Source organism: Ictidomys tridecemlineatus, chromosome 5 (genome assembly GCF_052094955.1).
Source record: "Ictidomys tridecemlineatus isolate mIctTri1 chromosome 5, mIctTri1.hap1, whole genome shotgun sequence".
Taxonomy (NCBI): domain Eukaryota; kingdom Metazoa; phylum Chordata; class Mammalia; order Rodentia; family Sciuridae; genus Ictidomys; species Ictidomys tridecemlineatus.
In genome coordinates this window covers 192,997,378-193,016,341 of record NC_135481.1, presented here as the reverse complement: position 1 = coordinate 193,016,341, position 18,964 = coordinate 192,997,378, and the positions used below count along the sequence as shown (strand labels likewise).

The 18,964-nt window shown below is 56.9% G+C and overlaps 1 long non-coding RNA gene across 2 annotated transcripts; it reads left to right on the top strand.

Moving 5' to 3' along the window:
* Positions 1–12,621: 12,621 nt before the first annotated feature.
* Positions 12,622–16,275, top strand: LOC120886805 (uncharacterized). Of its 2 annotated transcripts, XR_013439793.1 has the most exons (3): positions 12,622–13,526; positions 14,072–14,220; positions 15,142–16,275. It is a non-coding gene; the product is annotated as an uncharacterized LOC120886805 (long non-coding RNA). The 2 variants fall into 2 exon arrangements; XR_005729915.2 differs by having other exon boundaries at positions 12,622–14,220.
* The last annotated feature ends 2,689 nt before the right edge of the window (positions 16,276–18,964 follow it).

Sequence of the window (18,964 nt, the reverse complement as noted above, 5' to 3'; positions counted from 1 at the left end):
TTGCGTGGGGTCCTGGCGAGTGTTCATGTGCATTCAGACAAATGTGCATCCTCCGTCGCTGGACCGAGGTTCTGTGAATGAAGCGAGGTTCGGGTCTTCTGGCCAGCGCCGACTTTCTGCCTACTCGTTGAGTGGCCAGGAGAGCAGCGTGGCCGTGTCCTGCTGCGTCTGTGGATCTGCTTCTCCTCCTCCGTTTGCCTCATCTTCCGGCCCTGTGGTTAGGCACGTAAGTGTTTAGAATTGTTGCGCCGTCATCTTGGAGAATGGCCAGCTTCCCCTTTGTTCACCAAGCTCCCCTCCATCCTAAACCCTGTTCTGAAGTCTGCCCGGTCTGGAATTAACATCTTCATTCCTGCTCTGGGGGGGTTGGTGTGTGTGTCTCTGGAACCTTAGTGTCCTGATGGGGGAGGCCCCAGGAGAATCTCCTTCTGTAAAGCAGCCAGCGCACATGCAGGGGCGTCCGTCCACAGAGCCACCGCCAGGCAAGAGTCCCCAGCGCAGCCCGGCGAGGCTCAGACGGTGACCCCTGCAGCCTCGCACCTGGGTGGAGATTTCCGAGTGGGAAGGCGTGGTGGCCGCCACCAGGGCTCGGGTGCTGCTGTCCTGTGGATGTAGATCCCTCTGTTTGCCGTGGGGAGCCCGAGGCACCCAGGACCCGATATTTTATTTTACTTATTTTATTAGGCATAATCTCTAAAATACATTTCTGTTTTAGTTGATATCGGGTCATCGCACATGTCCTTGGGGCCCAGGGTGACGTTTAACACGTGTGTGTCTTGGTCGGAGCTGCAATGTCCCCCTAAGCTCGGGGGTTGAGGACTTGGTTCCCGAATGCAGTGATGGCCAGAGGTGACCATTTTGAGAGGCGATTGGGTCTCTGGGACGCTGACCTCCCCAATGGACTGATGTATTTGGTGGATTAAAATGTTGGATGGGGGCTGGGATTGTGGCTCAGCGGTAGAGCACTCGCCTAGCTGGGGCGGGACCCGGGTTTGGTTCTCAGCACCACAGAAAAATAAAGGCATGGTGTTGTGTCCCTCTACACCTAAAAAAACAAAGAAATGTTAAAAATAATAAAAATAAAATGTTGGATGGTGTACTGGGGCGGGGAACCTAGGCAGGTGGAGCGAGGTTGGAGCAGGCAGGCCACTGGGGTGTGCCCTTCGGAGCTGTCCTGTCCCAGGCTTCTTCTTCCCCATCCTCCTCCCACCCCAGCCTTCCCGGCTCACGCCCTCTGTCATGTTGCTCTGCCTGACCTGGGACCCAGGCTGGTGTAGCCGGCTGACCACAGACAGAGACCTCGGAAACCCTGAGCCAAAATAAAGCTTTCCTTCTTTAAATTGTTCTCTCTGGCATTTGTCACAGTGACTAAAAGCAAACACAACGTGTAATGATCAGATCAGGGTACGGGCCTGCCGCTGCAGACATTCATCATTTCTATGTGTTGGGAACATTCAAAACCCTCTGCTCTCGCTCTTCTGCAATAAGCAATGAACGTGGCCAGCACATGAGCCCACGGTGCCACGGAACGTTAGAAGTCATTCCTCCCTCCCAGCTGCACCCTGACCCCCACCAGACCCTCCACCAGACCCTCCACCAGACCCTCCACCAGACCCTCCACCAGACCCTCCACCAGACCCTCCACCAGACCCTCCTCCAGACCCTCCTCCAGACCCTCCTCCAGACCCCCCAGGCCCAGGAATCACTCATCTATTCCCTACTTCAGAGATCAACTCCTGGGGGGAGCTCACCTCTATGTGGCTCGCATCTGTGCCCTCGAGGCTTAGGGGATGGAGAAGAAGCACATTCATAATCTCCACTGCCGTGGGACCTCAGGGTGGTAGTGAGGGAGGGAAGCCATCCAGGATCCAGCAGGAGACAGGGAAGACTGCCCCAGGCCAGCTCTCATTAGTGACCTGCGTTTCCTTGGAGTTTTAGCCTCAGCAGGGCTGAGAGGGCAGCGGCGAGGGGAGGGAAGGTCACCAAGCATGGCCTTCCGATTCTAACTGGACGTCACTGGAGACCGAGTGGAGCTGCCTAGGTGGGAGTAGCTGGCTGCCTTTGTAGGCCTGAGTGGGAGCAGCGGATGGAGCTGGGTGACAGAGTGGAGAGGAAAGGCTGTGCCAGCCTCCCTCTGCGGACCCCTGGGTGCTGGCAGCCACAATGAGGGCAGGACAGGCCGGAGTCCAATCCCACCTGCTGGCCGAGGGACTTTGCTGCTCTCGGCCTCGGTTTCCTTATCTGTAAGTGAGGATGCTCATGTGCATTTAGCCCGTCTGCCAGCTCACCCATGCAAATGATCTCCTTCTGTCTTTCCTGCTCCAAGTGCACAGCCCACGCCAGCAGCCATTGCTCCCCTGGGAGCCCAGAGGAAGTCCAGCGCCTCAGGCCCTGCGCAGCTTCTGCCCTGGCAGGAGCTGGCCTGCGGGGTTCCAGTGCACGCAGAAGCCTCCCACCTGTGTTCTTTTGCTGTCTCCAACCCTCCTTGCAAGGCAGTGCAGAGATAGCTGGGGTTTCCGTGGCCCCTTTCCTACATTATCCGAAGGCCCACCCCCCCCCCGCCCCCACCCAATGCACCGAGCAGTTGGAAGATGGCAGTTTCTTGCAGCTCCAAGGAGCTCCGGCTTCTGTCTGGAGTGTTCAGGCTGAACCCCCGCCCTCCGCTCACCCCCCCACGCCCACACACGGGCGAGCAAGGCTTACTGTGCGCATCTGTTCACATTTGTTAACATTTGTGAATAAATAGTTTTAGGCGACTCAGATCTCATTTTTTAAGTGCACCTAAGGGAACCTGCCATTGAAAGAAGTCCCATGGCGAACGTAGCTGCAAAGCAAATAATTGCCAGCTAATTCATCCATTTACAAAGCTTAATTTTTGCATATTACAGTTTCGGAACAAAGCCGGTTGAGCTGCTGGAAGCTTTAGTTCCTAATTAGCAATATTCTAGCTTTTTTAATTTTTTTTTTTTTTTTGGTGTGGGCAAAAAAGGTTTCTTTTCCCATTCTTGGTGGGATTCCAGAATCACCTGTGGAACTTACTGTTTTTAGTGCGTAAGTGTGGATATGCTTACCTGGGTATACACCTGTGCAGGTCAAGACGGGAACATTTTGGAGCCCAGCAAGTTCTCCCGAGTCCCTTGCTGGTGGATGCTGCCTCCCCAGGGACAGGTTTCTGATTTCTGTTGCATGGATTCCTTCTTCCTCTTCTCGAGTTCCGTATAATGGAGTTGCCTGAGTATTCCTGCATATCTCGTTTCCTCTAGTCGCCATTATTTCCTTGACTCCTGCAGGCGTGGCCCGCGGTGACGGTGGTGTGTGTGCTATCTGTGTAAGGCACACTCCGTTTCTCTTGTCCACTCCACAGCAGGAGGGCATTTAGGTTGTTTCTAGGCGTGTGCTGTTACGCACAGGGCTGCCGTGAACAGGATGGTACGTATGTTGGTGAACGTAGGTAGGTGTCACTGATGCGCATCTCCCGACAGATGGAGCTCTGGGGTCACAGGGTCCTTGACACCAGCCGGCGTGGGTAGATGCTGTCAACAGTCGCCGACATGTGCCAATGTACAGCCCGCCGGTCACAGGAGGGTTCCAAGGAAGGATTTTAATGTCAGGGAAATGAAATGACAACATGTTCCTGTCCCAAGAGTGAGGCTCACACACCCCTTGTGAGGTCTCAAGCACAGGGTTCTTTGGCTCAGCGGAAACATGAAGCATGAGGCCGTGGTCACCTGGGTCACTCTGACCGGGGCTGGATGGTTTCTGCAGACTCCCTGATACCACACAGATGACACACCAAGCCATGGGAGCCTTTCCCTCTTCCTGGAAGTCTTAGCTGGAAGGTGCAAGTGGCCGGCAGCCCCTGGACACGCTGTGCTGTCCCTAGAGCCTGATGCAGTGGGGACAACCAGCTTGCTTCCTCCCCCACCTTTTCTTTGTATTAATTCATAAAAACCTGGGCCAGCCAGAGGCACTTGTCCCAGTAGCTGGGGCTCGTCTGTCTCCCCACTGCCATCCTCGTTTGGCCTCCAATGCACTCTGCGTTCTCACACTTGGTGCCGGACCCCCACGCCCACCCCACGGCCTGTGAGGTTGACGGTCTCCGCTCTACACCCACGGGGACCTTGTACCACGACAGGTTCCTGGACTCTCGCTCAGAGCTACAGAATCAGACTGCCTTGGGGTTGGGGCTTGGGGAACTATTTCATATCAGTCCTCGGTGCTCTTGAAGACAAATTCGGTATGGGACACGGTGGGTCCTGGTCACCAGCAGCCGTCGAAGAAGGTGGTAAGCATCCTTCAGAGCAAAATAGAGAGAAAGTTCACCTGGTTGAACTTCTCTGGAATTTTTGATCTTTGTAGGCGAAGATGTGCGGTTTGTGTTTTGTGACTTATTCATGTTCCTGAGGCGTGCTGAGCAAGGAGGCGCACCGTCACCTGCCTCACGTGCGGCTTGCATCCTAAACGTCCTCTGAGACTCGTTGGTCAAAGGCTTGGTGCCAGCCGATGGTGCTGCTGGGAGAGGGCGGGACTGTTAAGAGGTGGGGCCAGTGGGAGGAAGTGGGGTGGGTCTCTGGGGTGTGCTCTGCAGGGAGTCCTAGGACCCGGCTTCCTCCTCGTACTGTACCTGGCCTGGTGCTGTAATTCTGCCAGGACCTACTCCCTTTCCAAAGGGGCCAAGCGGCTAGGCCAGGCGTCCCTGGACTGAAACCTACAAAACTGTGCGCCAAAATCAACTTTTCTCCTTGGAATCTGATAAAATTCATTTTGGCTAAGTGATGGAAACCTGACCGGCACGGCCTGTCGGGGCTCGGCCTTCTGGGAGTCTTCAGGCCCTGCAGCTACTATGTCAAGGGCAGCTGGAGGGTCCTCCACCGCCTGCTCCCCGATTCACCTTGACAGAATGGACAATCCCATCAATAGCCGTTGCTCCTTGATTTCCTTAAAATGCAAAAACCCTCTGGAAAAGCAGCTCAGGACACCATTTCTACAGGAGGTTGAAGTGGCTTATAAAATAGCTGGTCTCAGTCCTGAGGGAAGTTGTTATTTACGGTTGTGACAGTACCTGGCATTTGGAAGGAAGGGACAGGGAGCCTCATTGCCACAGTCTGGCTGGGCACAATTCACGAGCCACTTATCAAGCAGAAACAAACTGTATTTTTAGAACACACACAGCACCACACAAGCTCTTCAGGAATTCCCTCAGAGCCCAACTGCCACCAACTGCCACCACCGGCTTCCCACAAGCCTCTCAACCCCCCACCCCCACTCCTCCTGCGCTTGAGGCCGATTGGCTGGGTCATGTGGGCGGAGCCAAAAGAGTCCCCCAATGAGCAGCTCCGTGGTCTGAAAGGGAGGGGAAACAGCCCAATGAGCATCACGGCAGAGGAGCCAATCAGCTGGCAGCTGGAAGTTTTCTGGGGCCTCTGTGAGCCAATCATCAGCCGGCAGCTGGAAGTTTGCTGGGGCCCCTTCAGCTGTGGCTCTCAACATCTCATCATGCCACCTTGTGAGCCCAGCCGAGCCCAGTGTGTCCCAACCCAGGTGCACGCAGCACTTCCCTGAGAGACACTGACCCTCCCCATGGGGTGGATGGAGTGGCCGGGTGGGAGGACCCAGAGCTGGAGCCAATCTGGACTTCACCGTGTATTAGATGCATGACAAGTGACACCGCCAGCTCTGTGCCTCGGTTTCCTCCACTTCAAAGTGCAGGGCAATGGTCAACTTAGGTCCTCGGAGGCTCTAAGGACGACAGCATGTTGATGGGCGTGGAGGGCTTAGAGGGTGTTCCCAAGCGTTAATGCCGTTGTCCCCGGACCTGGAAGATGTAAGGACAAGGTTCCAGATGACACAGGGAAGAAAGGTGCTTCTGAGGGCCCCTCCGATCAGAGTTCAATTGTCAAAAAGTGCATAGACACGCAGTGATGGTGTGCAGTTCCTCGTGACTCAGGAGGAGCTGATGGACGGGGCAGCTCCGAGCGGGGGGCTCTAGAGTGAAGCGGGCACTCCGTGGAGAACATCAGAGTTAGTTGCAAAGTCTGGTGGGCACCTGGTTCGAGTCCTGCAGAACAAAACCCCCTCTTAGGCCATTGCTTCTCGTGGGCAGAAAGCATGTGTTTTGCTTCGGATAAAAGTGGCTCACAGGTGCTCTGTATTTTGACTTTCTGGAACCTTGACTTGGATCAAGACTCACAGTTGAGAAAGCTGCATTTCCTGACACCCCTGGCTCTCCACTTCCCAGAGTCACCTGGAAGGCTGGTGACACGGACAGGCACCGGACCCTTCTGCAGACCCTTCTCCCACAGTCTGCATCACTAACAAGTGCCCAGCGGATGGTCGGGGGCTCACTCTTCAAAAACAGCTGTCCCAGAGCACCAGGCCACCGGAGGCCGAATCGTGCTGGGTGGCTTTGAAAGCTCATGCAGTGACCTCCTCAGTTTTCCCTCAGTGGCCTAACTGTCCTGTGCCCCTGGCTCAGGGCACCTCTGTGCTGATTTGCCTGTCATGGGTAAGACGGGAGCCAGCGCGTCCCCGTCCTCAGCAGCCCGATCCCTACGGCAGCCTTGGATTAAGAGAAAGAAAGTGGAGATAAAGTTCTGTTTTCGGTGTATTTTTAAAAACATTTTTTCCAGTTGCCGATGGACCTTTATTTTCTTTATCTCTATGTGGGGCTGAGGATCGACCCCAGGCCTCCCACACGCCAGGCAAGTGCTCTGCGCTGAGCCCCAGCCCAGCCGCTTCAGTGTGTTTTTAATGAGGCAAAACAACTTGCTTTTTGAGCCTCTGAAGCGGCTTCACTGGGCACATTCTCCTGAGCCTCCGACCCGGGCCCCGTCCCCATGGAGGTCACACACGCAGGTCATTCTGATGCCCCGACCACAGGCGAAAAGCCAGGGTCTCTCCTTGGATTCTCTTCTGAGCCCCTGAGACCTGGAGGCACCGACATCCCACAGAGGCCACCCAGGAGCCTCACTGTCCTTTGAAAATGCAGGTGAGCGCCAGGTCCGCTGGCTGTGAAGGGAGGGTTTCTTCTCGGTTTTTATGAACAAAAATCATTTTGCTGTCGAGCAGGCGTCCGGCAGCGCCCACTCCCTGTCTGTGGGCTGCTGCTCCGGCCGCCGGCTGCGCTCCTTTTCCACGGTGGTGATTTCCCCCCCCCAACCAGCCGGCCCACCTCCCCCTGGAACTCGTTTCTGCTGCTGTTTTCCCTCTAAATTAATGGTTTCTCACCGCAGCCGACTCCAAGCTCCCCTCTGTAAACTTGCCCTCAGGAAATGGAATTCATAGATGACACAGCCTCTCTGCGGGCACAGGCTCAAGTATGAGAGACCGTGTGCTCTCCAGGGCCAAATGGGTGAGAGACACAAGACGAAATCATTTTCTAACAACAAACCTGTGTGCATATCATTAGGTAAGTTCCCAGAATGCCTCTGTCAGAAGGTAAAAAAGAAGAAAGATTAACGCCAGCTCCAACGTTTAGCACTGGAAAAACAGCCCGATACCCACGGGTGCAGAATGATCCAGATTAACAGACTGACCACTCAGGTGACATGACGGCATTTCTGTAGACAATGTGGTTTTCCAAAAGGGCAAACAATTCTTGAAAGCCCAAGACAAGCCGTAGAGCCTTCCCTTCTCATATGGGTACATGGTATTGCACCTCAGGAAAATCCGGGATGTGTCAGAAGTCATGCAAGAGACGCTTTTTAAATATATAAACTAGTGTTAAGTTCTAGGAGTTTATTTCAAATAGATTTTTTCTCCTTTGTGAGTGTCCAGTGGACATTTGGAAATTGCGTGGGATTTGGGACAATTCTTTCTTGGGTGTCCTGCTCCTTGGAGGCTACCTAGGCTTCCCTTCCCCCCGGTCACCAACAGAGTGATCTTACTGAGGCTGGCTTTGAACTTGCAATCCTCCTGCCTCAGCCTCCTGAGCTGCTGGGATTACAGACGTGTCACTGCACCCAGTATCATGTCGGGGTCTCGAAGCTCTAGGCCACCGACTTAAAGGGTGTCTTGAGATTCCGCAGTAGCGATGTCTCAGTCACTTGTTGCCACGACATTACTGTGTGACTCCACCCACCTCAGTTCAGTGGCTTCTAAGAAGGACGGTTTCGTGGTGGTCCTGTGTCTGCAGGTAGCCTGCCACAGGGGGTTCCCAGCCAGGTGCTTTTTGGACCAGCAGCTTCCTGGAGGCACGTGTCTCATGGCAGCCGCAGAAGGCCAGCCGTGCCAGCCTCTGCGTATGTCACTTCTGTCCCAGTCCCACTGGCCCAAACAAGGCCCGAGGCTGGGCGGGGTCAGGAGGAGCAGATGTGCCCTGCTCCTCCAGTGGGGCTCGACAAAGTCACCTGGGCTGAGGAAGTGGCGATGAATTGGGGTCCCCCATGCGATCTGCAGGACAAGGCATTCCCAGGCCACCGGACCCGACGAGGCATGAAGAGCAGGCGCCCAGCCTGGAGTCCTGGGGACGCATGTGCTTGCCACAGCCTCAGACCTTCATGGTCACCCCACGTTTCCGGAAGCATCTGGCCCTTCATCCCACACAGGCAATGGCGGCGCTCCTTACAGGGACTAGTGGCATGATAACGGCGCCGTCAGAGAGACGACAGGAGGCTGTGGCGAAGCCCGCGGTGTGTGCCCAGAGTGGAGGGTGCAGCCGTCACGGGATGGCGCCTGTCACGGCCAGCCAGGAGAGCAGGCCTGGGGCGGCTTGGTCCGAGATGTCAAGAGAGGCTGAAAATCCAGGATGTGGGTGAACTTCTTGACTTTAAAATAATGACTAATCAGAATCCAGGTGGGAAATGCACTGCAGGCCGCCACCATCTTGTGACTTCTGTTCTCTGACTCTGGATTTACGAGGTGTCGGCAGGACTTCTGTTTTCCCTGCGGCCACCGAGGGGACCACGGTTTGTCTTTAAGGTCCCGGCAGTGAGCGTCCCTGTGGAGAGGGAGGGGCAATGAATTCAGAGACTCCAGGGCTCACTCCTCCTCGTCCTCCTGTTCCCATAATAATTTGATTCCATTTAAACTGTGAGGCAAAGGGAGTCCTAATTACTATATTTATAAAAATTATACACAATTAGAGTGGGATTTCAGGAACCAGGCCAATTCTTCTCCAGAACACGTTGAAAAAGTACATTTTTAAGGGACAAAAGATGCTTTGGGGTAAGCCGATAATGGGACATCTCCTGGGCCACTTTGGTCATCTGGGGGCTGGGTATCAGGTGTTCCTGGGTCTTTGTTCTTGCTTGGACCCACACCACTCTAAGGACGTCAATCTCCGTCTGGGGACTGCAGGTAGCTGGCCGCGCTGCCTGAGCCAGAGTCAGGGCACTGGCTGGCTGAGGCCTGCCCGCTGGGCACGCACCTGCCGGGCGGCGTGAGGTCAGGGTGACAAAGTGGACCTGAAAATGAGGGGGGACGGGAGTGCTGCCCGGGGGAGGACGTCCGCAGGCCCTGCAGGTCCTCAGGCCTGGGACTGAGCCCACTGATGGAGGGGTGCCAAGTCTGGCCCAGGGCAGGTGCCAGGGGCCAGGGCCCCAAGGAGCCACCTGCTCCTCAAACCTCAATCTCAGGGCTTATTTGTGTCCCTGCAAGATGGAGCCCACTGAGCTCTCGCCCCGAAAGGACATTCCTCCGAGTTGAGCCTGCCCAGGACACCTGATGAGACCCTGCCCACGTGCCCCTGTGACTGTCACCCTCTACCCTGCTGCCACTCCTGCTGTGTCCTCGGCCAGGATTGACATGGCCCCCTCTGCCATTGGTCAAGACTCTGGTCCCCAGGGTCTCTTTAGTGGTGCCCACTCCACACAGAATCCAGCATCTTCCCTGAGCTCACGGGACACGTCCCATGGGTGCTGCGATTGCTCGCCAGATTGCTCCCCGGGTCAGGGTGCAAAGTCACAGTGGCTGGGACAAAGCCCGTCTGTATGCTCCCCTCCCTCCCATCACGGGATAAGCAGCCCAGGGCGGGCAAATGCTCCCTGCCCTGCTGGGCCGTTGCTCCACCTTCCCAGCTGTGGCCTGTCTGTTGGGAGAGTGCCCCCCACTACCGAGTTGGGGTGGCAGCTGGGAAGGAGGGAGAGGCATGCCTCCTTTCCCTCCAGGGTGCCACTGGGAGATGCACCCCGCCCCATTCATTGGCACCCTCAGCATTCCCACCCAGGACGGTTCACATCTGGAAACTGTTGTCAGAGCAGGCGGCCCCTGAGCTCCTGCACCAGCCGCTGCCTGCCCGGTGGAGGGGCCTTCGATGGCTCTGAAAGCTGCTCCCTCCCTCCTGGACTTCTCTGGGCCGCCTGCCCACCCAGTCTCCTGCCCAAAGCCTGGGTAATTGTGGGAGATGGTGCGTTTCATCTTCAACGTGGAAGACCCGCTCCCACGAAGCCCCGTTTCATTGGCTTCTCAGAAGCCGAGGCTCACTTCTCTTTGCGTGGCTTTAAGGCACCCTGGTGGCTTCTTTCCATTTCCTCATCTGCAGGAGCAGCAGTTCAACTTTCTGTTCTCCTTTTTGCTTCTGGGTCTTACAAGGCGCTATTTCTGCATTATGGACTCTCCCCCTTCTCCGACGCCCTTCCACCGTCCAATGGCCATAGGAACGCCCACCTCCTTCGTGACAGCTGGATAAGATAATGTCCGAGTGGAAGTTTGCTTAGCAAATGAAAGGACAGGACACCTGGGCCTAAAGTGCTGGTTCAGTGCTTTTTAGTGTATGTCCCAAATGTTGTGTCGGGTAGATTTATACTTAGAATCATGGTTTTCTCATATTGACCTGGCAGCCTGTATTTCATCTGACAACCTGAGTATGAGGGGCTTCACCGAGGTCACGGTTGGTTGGAACCGTTGGAGTGAACAGTAGGGATAGTGGTGAGGACGGCCGTGACGCTGATGGCTCTCCCGTGGTGGCAGAATGGGAACACCCTGAGGAGGCCGCCATCTCTTTGGTTGGTTTCCTCTTACAGAAGTGTCACCTTGCCCGAGTCAGAGTGTCTCCAAAAGCCACAGGTGGGTTCTTATAAAATCAGCAATGCCGCAGGAGCTTCAAGACGTCAAGAGACCCCGGATGAAGCCCTGGAGGGTCCTGCTCCTCTCCTCCCGCCCAGGTCAGTACTGACCCTCACTGTCAGTCACCCTTGGCCTCTGCTTCGCGAGGCTCCAGCAACCCTTCCCCAGTGTCTGAGTGGCTTCTAGGTATCCTCCTCTCCCTGCTCAAACACATGCCCCAAAGTGGCTTCCAAGGGGTGGCGCTGGGGGTCCGCCCCATTTTATCTCTTCCCCTGGAGCAGAACTGGCAGAGGCTGCAGTGACAGGCCGTCATCCTATGGTGACCACGTGGAGACAGAATCCTTGTGCAGACTGGCTCTTCCTTAAGAGTGACATGAAGAGCAAGCTGCCACAGCCTTGGGGAAGAGACTTCTCTTGGGAACTTTGTGAGAATTTCATGTCCCCTGAGTGGCAACGTGAGCAAAAATGCCTTTTGGGAAAGATTAAGGGATTGCAACGAAATTTAAAGATTAGTGCAGGCTGACCCTATTTGTTTCCCATCTGATAAGAGAGATCCTTAACTGCTATATACAGATTTCTAAGACGGGGAAATTGCCTCCGGGCTCTTCCAACACCATCTCTATCACTCTGTGTTGGAGAACTTTCCACATCAGTTTGTAGAGAACTACCTGAGTTTTAATGGCTCATGCATGGTATTTCACATTCCGGCTAGAAGGCATTAAAACAAAACAAAACAAACAAAAAACACTGAGATTGGTGTACATTTTGCTTCTGAAGAGAAGCAATACAGAATGTTGACTGAGATTCTTTAGATTCAAATCTCAGCTGCAGAAGTCCTAGCTGTGTGCTGCTGGACAAGAAGCTCAACCTCTCTGTGCCTCAATGCCCTCGTCTGTACCGTGGGGACAGTCCGAACACCTATCTCAAGGAGGATTCAAAGAGGGACACACGCAAAGGCATCCAGGACGGTGGGTGCCCAGGGAGCATGAGTCATCAGTATTAGTATCGCAAATTTTTTTAAACGTAACTAGGAAAACTTCACGGGGCAGCGATTAACATTTAACAATGCTCCCTTGTTTCCATGTTTCCTTGAATAGGGTTTGAAAACAGATTTTTTAAACATCAGTTCCCTAAAAAAATAAAAAGCCCAAAAAACTAATATCTGCTCATTATAGAAAATTTAGAAACAGAAAGAAAATCGCCCATAGTGATTTCTGCTGCCGTTGGCCCCCCGCGGGGTGGGGGTGATCCCCTTCCGGTTCTGCTTCATTCCCGCTATCCCAGCGCAGGGCAGGAGAATAAAGAGGAGGGGTAGGTGCGCGGGCAGACAGGCCACACAGTGTCAGGTGCGGAACTTCCCAGACACTCCGGCCACCTGGGATGGAGACGACTTGTCTTGAGGTTTGAAATGACCCCCACTTCCTGCCAGATGGAAATCACCCTAGGTCCAGGGTCCTGGTCCCCGGGTCACCCATTCCCTGCAGGGCCAGTGTGTGTGAGCACGGAGGAGTCGTCACCGAGAGCCTTGCCCGGGGCCCCGTCGTCAGGCGCAGGGCCAGGCGGCCGAGTTCAGAGCCGCTTTGATTCGGGAGAGCTGATTTTGAAGGCAGAGTGATTCTGGGCTCTGAATCAGAAATAGGCCCATCCATAATGCATGGGCCTCATTCTAAAGACAAGGGAAGGGAGTCTAAATCTAGCACAGGCTGGAAAAAGATGGAGAGTGATTGAGAAAGCCCCCGAGCCAAGCCCCCACCCCTCACCCCTGGGGAGCCTGGCGGGCACTGGTGTTAGGAAGATCTGCAGGGGAGATGGAGGGGACCGGAGGTGACAGATAAGATCAGCACAGGCGTTTCCTGACTCAGGGAGAACTTTGTGTCATTACTCTAGATCCTCTTGAGGATCTTATTTGGGGATTTTCCGGTTGGCTGTGGTGTTTGCCAACTGGACCCTTCTAAGCATCCTGGGTGGGGTGGGGGCCACCTATGGGTCGGGGGACCTGGCTGAACCTCTGTGGTCTGAAATGACCCCCTCCCCCCAGGCCAGACCTGTCTAGCCTGTTAAGCGACATTTCTAGAGCCTGCAGCCACCCATGCGCTGGTGCCAAAGGTCTGGTCAGTCTGGTGACCGCAGAGGGACTTCATTTGCTGCTGACACTAGGTGGATTGATTAAGGTGAGTTTGGAAGCCATCTGCAGCGGGTCCACAGGTCTGAGTCCTGACTCTGTGCCTGTGAACGTGACCTGGTTGGAAACACGGGTTTTCGCCAGTGGACTGTGGGGACGGGGAGGGGGTCTCTGGATTTGGGTGAGCCTACACCCAGGGGCCGGTGTCTTTATGAGAGAGCGGGCCAGCGGCGCACAGGGAGGAGCCACGAGAAGCTCGGGGTTGGGTGACGCTCCCTGAGCCGAAGCTTGCAGAGTCCCCAGCAGCTGCCAGCGGCGGGGAGGACCCTCCCTGGGGGCTTCAGATGCAGAGGACCCTGCAGGCACCTCGACTCAGGCCTTCGGCCTCTGGAACACGAGCGTGAGAAACCCCCCCGTTTACGGCCGTCCAGGGGTGGTGGTTTGTCACAGGTGGCTTTAGGAGAGGGACGGAATGTTCCAGATCTCAGTCTCTCTGGTTTCACTCTGTCCGGTTTGCTGTCCCTTTTATGTCTCAGCCTCAGGGGTTTCCTTGAAGTTTCCTGTTCCCTCCCACCTTCCCCAGTCACCACGTCCACCCGTGCTGTCCCTGGACTGTGGCTTGTCTCGCTGACCCCCGCCCCCCAATGGCCCCCGGGGAATCCTACTCCATGGAGACAGACCTTGTGCCACGGGGCATCCAGTGCATCCGTGTCCCAGGCGCTGCGCCCGGCCAGCACCTGGCCCTGCATCCCAGTGATTGGCGGGTCTTTCCCACAGAGGCCGAGGGGCCGCTCAGCCCCCACTGCGCTGCAGGCCGCTGACCTTTGTATGAGAGATTTTCTTTCTAAAGAAATGTTGGTGTGGACTCGGGCAGCCTCCCGCTCAGGGGGAGACGCTGGACACTTGGCATGGAGCCGGGTCCACGTGCTGGTTTTGCCTTTCCAGGGTCCCCGCTGTCCCCGTCCTTGGCTCCTGGCCCTCCACCCTCCACCTACAGTCTGGGTCCCCATCTCTTTTGCTGTCACCTCACGTCTCATTCTTAGGCTCTGGCCTCAGCCTCCCTCTGAGGACCCTGGTGATTCTGCTGTGCCCACGTGAGTGACCAGGCCAACCCCGTGTCAAGGGCCCTAACTCCATCCCACCTGCAAAGTCCTTCAGGCCTTGTGAGCTGTGGGACCATGGGCTCCTGGGTCAGGACGTGGGCACCTTTGGGGGCCTACGGTACCCACACAAGCGGCCATGGCGGTCAGCTCCCCCTGTCGGTCTGGGGTTGCTGGGGGAGGAATTCCCTGAGTCCATCTCCTTCGGGTGTGAACTGGTGGCAGCAGCAGGAAGGCCACGTGCTGCAGCACACACCCTGGCCATGGCTCCCTGTTGCGCTGGACACTGGACCTTCAACTCTGGTGGGAATTGATGGGTCCCCAGGAGAGGGACGGAGACCACCTCCATGGTCCTGCACCAGATGACGCTGTGGCCTGGGAAGGGCGTCCTTTCACTCCCCCCCAGTCCCTGGACCCGCGGGAATCGGGAAGGGAAAGGTGGTGACGTCCTGCCAGGGGACAGGATGCCGTTTAAATACGCAGCGTCTGAAGCAGTCCCTGGGAAAGGTGTCCCTCCCTGGAGGAAGGGCCAGGCCCTTTCATGAGCTGGTCCACGCCAGAGGGGGACCCACTGGCCACTTGGCCCATAGGGCCAGGCACTGGGTGACCCCTGGAGAGAACCACGCAGCTCTCACAGAACCAGGGGCTTTGAGGGCGTGACGTCCTCGTCCTCGTTCTGTTCTCTCTTACCCTGAGGCCACTGATCACCCCTCGGTTCGGCCGTGATGACCTTCCCACGTGGGTGGTTGGTGATAAGGAAGGTCCTGGTGACCTGGTCAGAGGAGAGAGGGATTGTAGTCCACTGTGGCTGGGGCCCACTTTCCTGAGCTCGTCTGCTTCAGTGAGGTCCCCGCCACCTGGGGGACGTGATCACCTGGGGGCGCGGAGGCTGACCTCTGCCCTCCTCTTCTGCAGGTGCCCATCTTTCCTATGAGGTTCACGCTCTGGGACTCCTTCTCCATCCCCCAGAATCGCTTTCTGGACCCCAGGACAGGGCTAAAGGTACCTGTGTGTGAGTGTCTCATCCTGGGGGCCCTGGGCCTTCCTCCGCAGCGACTCACCAGCCGCCTGCCCCAGGAAGCAGCCCTCAGGATCCTCTGGCCTCTGCAGCACTGACCAGTGCTGGGACCATGCCGGGAGCGGCTTCCAGGGTCCCGGAGAATATTCCCACGCGGAGGCGGGAGACGGAGCGACGGGGACGTGGGGTGACGACAGCAGGGCTGGGTCTGCCCCCACCTCCCCCGCACCCCCTGCTGCCCCCCAGCCAGCTGCCCGAGCTCTTCCTCTGCCTCCTCGCCCCTCGGGCCTCTGCCCTTACTGTTTCCTGTACCTGGAGGCCATTTTCCCGGAGGCGTTCAGGATGGAGGATCGCTCTGTCATTCAACTCCAGGGTCACCTCCTTGGGAAGGCTTTTCCTATTGTTTTGCTAGGGCCACAGACGGGTGGCCTCCATGACAGGAGAACACTGTCAGCCGGTTCCGGAGGCTCAGGCCAGGGTCGAGGGGAGGCCTCCTCCCGGCCGCAGACGGTGTCCTTCCCGGTGTCTTCCTATGGCCTGGCCCCTGTGTGTCTGCGCCCTCATCACCTACTCAAGGTCACCGAGGACGCGAGCCATCCTGGATGAGGGCCTCAGTTCAACTTAATCAGCACTTTAAAGACTGTCTCCGACACCGTCACAAAGGGGGGGACGGGGTGGGGACTTCAGCACGCAGACCAGGCCAAGGTTTGTTGGTTCTGCCCACAGGCCCGGCATGTGTATCCAGTGCCCTATTCTGTCTCCTTGGGGCGCTTGTGCCTCTCTAATGTCACCTTAATTGTGTTCCTGCTCATTTTTTTGGTTACTGGCTACAGAGCAGGGCTGTCTGGTGGCAATAGGACACCAGTGTAAAGGTCCCCATGCGGAGAGTTTGGCAGTTTCCGGTGACCACGTGGGGAAAGTGGAAAGAGACGGCTGGACTCACTCTTACTAGTGCATTTTATTTCATCCCCTATATCAAGATCACTAATATTTCCACATGTAGCCAACATGAATACCAGACATTTCACTTCTTGTTTCTACTGTCTTTAAATCTGGTGGGTTTTTAAAACGTCTTTTGGTTGTTTTGATTTGGTGTCAGGGATTGAACCCAGGTGTACTGAACTGCTGAGCCACATCCTGGCCCTTTTTGTTTTTGAGACAAGGTCTCACTGAGCTGCTTAGTGCCTTGCAGAGTTGCTGAGGCTGGCTTGGAACTGGTGAACCCCCTGCCTCAGCCTCCTGAGCCGCTGGGATTGCAGGCGTGCGCCACCAGGCCTGGAAAATTCAGTCGGTTTTATGCTGGATGGCACATCCGTCTCGCTTTGGACTGACCTCACTTGAAGGGCTCAGTGGACGAGCATCTCCGTATTGAGCAGCACAGGTCTAGAGTATCAGATCCTGGAGAGCAGAGGCCTTTCTCTGTGTCCAGCAGGGTATCTTGTGTCCAGCACCCAGTAGGTACTCTGCTTGCTGAAGGCTCAGTGGGTAGAACACACGCTCCGTGTGACTGTCCTCCCTCCTAGTCCCAGAGCGGCCACTGCTGGCCGAGCACAGTGGCTTTCCTGAGGTGGGGAGGGTTCTGCAGGCCGGTCCCCCCGCTCCCTGAAGACCTGAGGGTCTCCCCAGTGGGACCTCTTTGCCACCCCTGATGGGATCCTGGGGTGCGTGCCCCATCTGGTGCCAGCCATTTAGGGTGGCTTTGTTTGCAGCTTTGTGGCTTCTCTGGAACACACGGATGGCCGGTGTGAGGTCGGGGCTTGGCCCTCCCCCAGCAGGAGTGGACCTGGGGCAGCCTGGTCCTGCGGGCGGAGCGGGGGTTTGGAAGCAGACTTTCTGGGTCCCTGCCTTCCCTCCTCCACTTCAGCTGCCTAACGTCTCTGAGCTCGGGGGCAGACATTTTCCCTGAATGTCCAGAATCGCCTCCCTGCACCCAGCCCAGGCAGCACCCAGCCCGGGCCTTTCTCTCCCAAGCCTGCAGCTGCCTCGGCACAGCCGGGGGTCCAAGGCAGGAGCTGGCTTTGGGAGGACAAGCCCACCCAGACCGGCACCCACACAGGGGGCCCGGGTGGGCTCGGGTCACAGGGCATTTCTGCGGCGACTCAGGCCGCGGCTTCGATCTTGCTGGAGACTCTTGGGTGCAGAATCCTAGGGCTCAGGGACTGCAGGGTCCCTGCCAGGGCTGCTGGGCAGGACCGGTCCCTCCTGGGGTCCCCGAGGTCCTCGGAAGGCTGCAGGAAGGCGGGGCAGGTCCCCGATGGAGTCGGGGGCCATTCCAAGTGTGCGTGGGGCTCTGAGCAGAGGGGACGAGGCCTGACGCGGCTTCTGCAGGTCCCTCGGCTCTGCGAAGTGGCAGGAGGGAGACCCCGGGCTGCCCAGGGGAGAGGTGGCGGCCTGGCCAGGAAGGAGGGCCAGTGGCTTCTGGTCCCTCGCTCTCTGTCCCTGCGCTCGCCCTGCCTGGCTGGACCGAGATGAGGCCCCCCGAGGGATCCGCTGCCAGGGATTTTCTGGAACGTGCCTCATGAAGATGAGTCGCCTGCTCAGGACCGGGACCTTTGGACACTGGACCCTTTTCTGCTGACCTGTGAATTGCAGAGACTATTCAACCAATTCAATCTGAAAAAGAAGAAAAAAGAGTCTGGAGTGTGCCGGTCCTCCAAAGAGGGAGTCTGGCTGGGCAGGAGGGAATGTTCTAGAACGCTGTGGGCCCCAAGCAGTGTCTTGCTGCCATCCTGCTTCCCGGTCCCCGCCCCCCTGGTGTGTGGGTGTAGACTGGTGGCAGTGTCCACTCTCCCCGGCCAAAGCAGGGCAAGCCCCCGGGAGGACCAGGGCGAGGGGAGCCCGGAGAGGGCTGAGGATGCCCCCTGAGGGGGACCGGCCAGCCATGCTGCAGGTGGACATGGGCACTGCAAGTCCTGATTCCGGGGGACGTCGGTAAAACCCGCCCTCCCCACCTCTAACACCTGCCTTCCAGGGAGCCCTTCTCCCTCACGGGGGACACCCTGCAGCGTGTGTGGCCCCAGAGCCCAGGTCACCATGGAAGAACCAAATCTGAGCCTCATTAGAAGAGCAGCCGGGGGAGGGGGCTGTTCACGGGGGAGGGGCCGTGGGCAGCTGACAGTGCTGCGCGGTGGCATTCCTGGGGGCACCAGGACAGGAGCAGCACCGGGAGCTGGCACCCCAGGTAGTGTGGGTCAGTGCCCAGGCCTGGAGATGCTGACCCCAACGTCCAGCCCCATCCTACAGGACATGGCGCTCGGGCAGGTTAGAAGTCCTGCTGGGAATGGTCATTCTCCTATTGGGGGGGGGTGTGAGAGGTGATGGAGTCAGACTGGCCCCTGGTGACCCAGCAAGGTGCATGGCTCAGCTGGGTGGGTCTGGCCGCCTGACTGCAGACCCCACCCACTCGGCAGCCATGCCAAGCCCACGCGGGCTGGCATCTTGCCACCTCATTCTTCTACCATCAAAAGGATATTAATTAATCCTCATGTTCCCATGAGAACACTCTCATCCCTGTGAAACAGTTTCTAACGTGCGAACGATGTTCTAAGGGGCAGGGAGCTGTGTTAGCGCTGACAGGGTGGCTGCTGTTTTAATCACAGTTTCTGGTTGGGGTGGGGGCCCACGCCTGGAATGCTGGCTACTCGGGAGGCTGAGGCAGGAGGACAGGAAGTTGGAGGCCAGTCTGGACAACTTAGCGAGGCCCTGTCTCGAAAAAAGAAA